A 5,069-nucleotide genomic window follows, 5' to 3' on the forward strand; every position below is an offset into this window, starting at 1 on the left:
GCTCACTCTATGCAAAAAAAAAAAAATTGCTAAAAATACAAATACAAAAATTAAAACACAACTGGCATTTCTTTTATCCTGCTGGGGAATCTTAATTTAAAATCTGTGATGAACAATGTAAAAACTGACTGCCGGCCAGGCGTGGTGGCCAAACCTGTAATCCCAGTACTTTGGGAGGCCAAGGTGGGCAGATCGCAAGGTCAGGGGATGAAGACCACCCTGGCCAACATGGTGAAACCCCGTCTCAACTAAAAAATACAAAAATTAGCTGGGCATGGTGGCAGGCGCCTGTAGTCCCAGCTACTCGGGAGGCTGAGGCACAAGAATTGCTTGAACCCAGGAGGCGGAGGTTGCAGTGAGCTGAGAGTGCGCCACTGCGCTCCAGCCTGCAGCCTGGGCGACAGAGCTAGACTCCGCCTCAAAAACAAACAAACAAAAACCTGACTGCCAAAGGATACTCAGGCAGGTAGGTCAGGCAAGGGAAGGGCTGACAATCAGAGCATGCTAGGGACAGGTACTTGGAACACAGTTAAAAGGGTAAAAGCCCCACAGTTTGAATGTGTATTTCTGGATTTTTATTTGGAATAGATATTATTCAAAAAAAAAAAAAAACCCCAATTAACTTTGTAAATACATTTGAAGAAATTATAAGCAAGAGTCAACAAAGCAAGCTAGAGAGAAGACGCTGTGTGTCACATCACAGGTGTCCCTTGCCTTTATTCTTTTTTTTTTGGAGACCAATTCTCGCTCTGTCGCCCAGGCTGGACTGCAGTAGTGCACTTTCGGCTCACTGCAACCTCCGCCTCCCGGGTTCAAGCAATTCTCCTGCCTCAGCTTCCCGAGTAGCTGGTATCACAGGCATCTGCCACCATGCCCAGATAATTTTTGTATTGTTAGCAGAGATGAGGTTTTGCTATGTTGGCCAGGTGGGTCTCAAACTCCTGGCTTCAAGTGACCTGCCCACCTCAGCCTCCCAAAGTGATGGGATTACAGATATGAGCCAGTGTGCTGGGCCCTTCCTCCTAACTTAAAATGAATTGCAAATGTAAAAACTTTCTAGCCAGCCATGGCAGTTCATGCCTGTAATCCCAACACTTTGGAAGGCTGAGGTGGGGAGACTGCTTGAGCCTAGAAGTTTGATCATTCTGGGCAACATGGTGAAATCTCATCTCTATAAAAAAAAAAAAAAAAAAATTCGCCAGGCATGATGGAGCACACCTGTGGTCCCAGTTACTCAGGTAGCTGGGATGGGAGGATCACTTGAGCCCAGGACGTCAAGGCTGCAGTGAGCCGAGATCGCACCACTGCACTCCAGCCTGACTGACAGAACAAGACCCTGTCTTAAAAAAAAAAAAAAAAAAAAAAAAAAAAGAATTCCTAAAGTCCCTGGAAACACAGAAATCCCCAAGAGATTTCAGCTTTCCTCCTTAATTCTAAGAATAAAAAGTAACAGTGATGCTGAGCTTAACACAACACAGGAACAGCAAGAGAAAACAAAACTGCTTCCACGACCATCACCAAGCATCCAAGTACGAGAGGAAGTGAATCTGAGCTGGAGCGAGGCACAGCGGCAGCCCGGCCCAGCCAAGGAGGTGCAGACAGGCAGGGCAGCCAGCCCTTTTCACACAGTAACAAGCCCCGTGCTTCCTCACACACAGAGTGCCACAGAAACGAACGCCTGCCCTCGTGAGTCACAAAGTTAATGTCAAGAAGCAACAAGACCAGCGGCCACACCTGAGGAAGGATCCAACTGCCTCAACCCATAGCTGCCACCCTGCCCAGAACCACGGTTTCCCGAAACTATAAAACCATTCCAAAGGTACGATTAGCTACAGAGAAACAAAACCAAACCCCACATGCTGAAGCCCTTTTAATTCACAGACCGATCTACTGCCCCAGGTCCTAATAGAGCATTCAGTGAATGTTTGCTGCATTAATTTTATCAGTATTGACTGGGTCTGTCAATAAAGATTTTTTTTTTCTTGTAAACTGATGCTTAGAATACAGTAATTCAAAATGAAAAGCAGATCAGAAGTTGAACAAAATAACTCTAGATATACATTTAAATACAAAAATCGAACAGGCTGGGCGTGGTGGCTCAGGCCTGTAATCCCAGCACTTTGGGAGGCTGAGGCAGGTGGATCACGAGGTCAGGAGATCGAGACCAGCCTGGCCAACATGGTGAACCCCCGTCTCTACTAAAAATATAAAAATTAGTCGGGTGTGGTGGCACATGCCTGTAATCCCAGCTACTTGGGGGGCTGAGGCAGGAGAATCGCTTGAACCCAGGAGGCAGAGGTTGCACTGAGCCGAGATCACACCACTGCACTCCAGCCTGGGCGACAGAATGAGACTCTGTCTCAATTAAAAAAAAAAAAAAAAAAAAAAATCAAACATTCTCAAAACCCTATTACTCGGAGAGCAGGTTATCCGACATGACACTCCTGCCCTCCTGGGCACTGGGCACCCAAGTACCTCGGGCCTCCCAGTCCTAAGCGCACATCACTTTTTTTTTTTTTTTGAGAGGGAGTCTCGCTCTGTTGCCCAGGCTGGAGTGCAGTGGCGCGATCTCCACTCACTGCAAGCTCCGCCTCCCGGGTTCACGCCATTCTCCTGCCTCAGCCTCCCGAGTAGCTGGGACTACAGGCGCCCGCCACCACGCCCGGCTAATTTTTTGTATTTTTAGTAGAGATGGGGTTTCACCGTGTTAGCCAGGATGGTCTCGATCTTCTGACCTCGTGATCCGCCTGCCTCGGCCTCCCAAAGTGCTGGGACCACAGGCGTGAGCCACCGTGCCCGGCCAGGGCACATCACTTTTGATGGTGCAAACAGCAGACAAAAAGTCCAGGTGACACCAATGAGGCCACAGGTTACGACACCTGGGCAGCGACTATTCAATCCAGGTTTCAACCTCTCCATACAAAGGGGGCCTAGAACAAGCAAGCACCCCCAGGAACAGAACGAGTCTGAAGACACGAGTGACTCTTGCATTATCGCAGCACTGCTGTTCAAATCAATCACGTCTGTACAATGCTAGAGAAGAAAGGTCCTAGAGAGAATCGTTACTATGACCAAAAGTATTCCAGAAAATCTTAACACAGTCCCAAGCATGAAAGACAAGTATTCTTCGTAAAATTAGTAACCGTGAGCGCATGCTGGTTGCTGGTCTGGTTGCTGGTGTTCTAACCCTCGCAATACTAAATCCGCAGGGTTCTGATCTGGTGCACGCCCTGGCCCAGGCAGGCCTCTGCTGCCCCCCGAAGACTCTCCCGAGGATCCCCAGCCAGATGAGTCTGGACACACTTCCTATCATGGAAGAAAAGGCATAAAACCAGCAATCGATTCAGTAGAAACCTGCTCTCACGGGGAAGAATTTTTTCTTTCCTTTTCTTTTCTTTCTTTGAGACGGAGTCTTGCTCTGTCGCCCAGGCTGGAGTGCAGTGGCGCAATCTCGGCTCACTGCAGCCTCTGCCTCCAGAGTAGCAGGGACTACGGCACGCGTCACTGCTCCCAGCTAATTTTTTGTTGTTGTTGTTGTCGTTTTTGAGACGGAATCTCACTCTGTCGCCCAGGCTGGAGTGCAGTGGCGCAATCTCGGCTCACTGCAAGCTCCGCCTCCCGGGTTCACACCATTCTCCTGCCTCAGCCTCCCGAGCAGCTGGGACTGCAGGTGCCCACCACCATGCCCGGCTAATTTTTTTGTGTGTATTTTTAGTAGAGATGGGGTTTCACCGTGTTAGCCAGGATGGTCTTGATCTCCTGACCTCGTGATCCGCCCGCCTCGGCCTCCCAAATTTTGTATTTCTAGTAAAGATGGGGCTTCACCATGTTGGCCAGGCTGGTCTCAAACTCCTGACCTCAGGTGATCCACCCACCTCGGCTTCCCAAAGTGCGGGGATGACAGGCGTGAGCCACCACGCCCAACTGATTTTTGTATTTTTTTTTTTTGTTGGGGGGACAGTGCGAACACAGTCCCTCCACTACCACAAATTATGCAGTCGAGTTTCCCACATTTGGGGAAATCGCAGGGGTCAGCACATCCGGAGTGCAATGGCTAAGGCTTGCCCTGGGAAAACCATCTTCGTGATCATGGTATCTCCCCTGCCAAGTAAGTATGATTTTTGTATTTTTAATAGAGATGGGGGGTTTCACCATGTTGGCCAGGCTGGTCTCGAACTCCTGACTACAAGTGATCCGCCTGCCTCAGCCTCCCAAAGTACTTGAATTACAGGCGTGAGCCAATGCACCCAGCCTCTTTTCTTTTCTTTCTGAGATGGGGTCTCACTCTGTCACCCAGGCTGGGGTGTGATGGTAGGACCATAGCTCCCTATAGCCTGGAAATCCTGAGCTGTCTCCTCCCACTTCCAGCAGCTGGGACCACAGGCACGGGCCTGCACTGTGCCAGGCTAGAACTTTATCCAGATATAATAATCACAACATTCAAATCCTCAACTTCACATAACACATAAATTCATAAAAATACCTATGACCACAATCCTACTTGCAGTATCATATTTACTTAGCAACCTCTGCCCTGTTCAGTCCGTGACCAATCAAACGGCACACCCACCCTGGCTGCGGCTCCACCCCACTGTACAGTGGACTTACAGGATGCTTCCACTGAGCAGACTGCAGAGCAGAAGCTCAAGACACAGACAGGGGATCCGCCACAGTTCATAAAATGCTACAGATGGCATCCGGGTATTTCCAGCACTTCCAGTGGGAACCCGCTCTGAAACGTAACTGATGGAAACGGCCCTGACTTTCCCACACTCACCCCCTGGCCTAGGGCTGCTCTTAGGGAAATTCACACTGGGGCAATGGCTGGCCACCACCTCCCATGCGTGGGGCTGTCCCTGGTGAAGCACACACATAGGGTTTCAGAGGGCCTCTGCAACTACGACGAAAGTCAAATGATTCCAGTGAGTCTAGTGTGCAACCAAGTATAAAGTGCACCAATTCAACCCTGACAAGCCAACCGTAAAACATGCGAAATTTCAGGGCCGGGCGCGGTGGCTCACGCCTGTCATCCCAGCACTTTGGGAGGCCAAGGTGGGGGGATCACGAGG

General features: G+C 49.7%; 1 non-coding gene across 1 annotated transcript; it reads right to left on the reverse strand.

Annotated features, from left to right (window-relative positions):
* Nucleotides 1–3,951: 3,951 nt before the first annotated feature.
* LOC116461574 (U1 spliceosomal RNA) lies at nucleotides 3,952–4,116 on the reverse strand. The gene has a single exon (XR_004246110.1). It is a non-coding gene; the product is annotated as a U1 spliceosomal RNA (small nuclear RNA).
* Between the last annotated feature and the right edge of the window lie 953 nt (nucleotides 4,117–5,069).

This window comes from Hylobates moloch, unplaced genomic scaffold (assembly GCF_009828535.3).
Source record: "Hylobates moloch isolate HMO894 unplaced genomic scaffold, HMol_V3 SCAFFOLD_21, whole genome shotgun sequence".
NCBI classification, from domain to species: Eukaryota; Metazoa; Chordata; class Mammalia; order Primates; family Hylobatidae; genus Hylobates; species Hylobates moloch.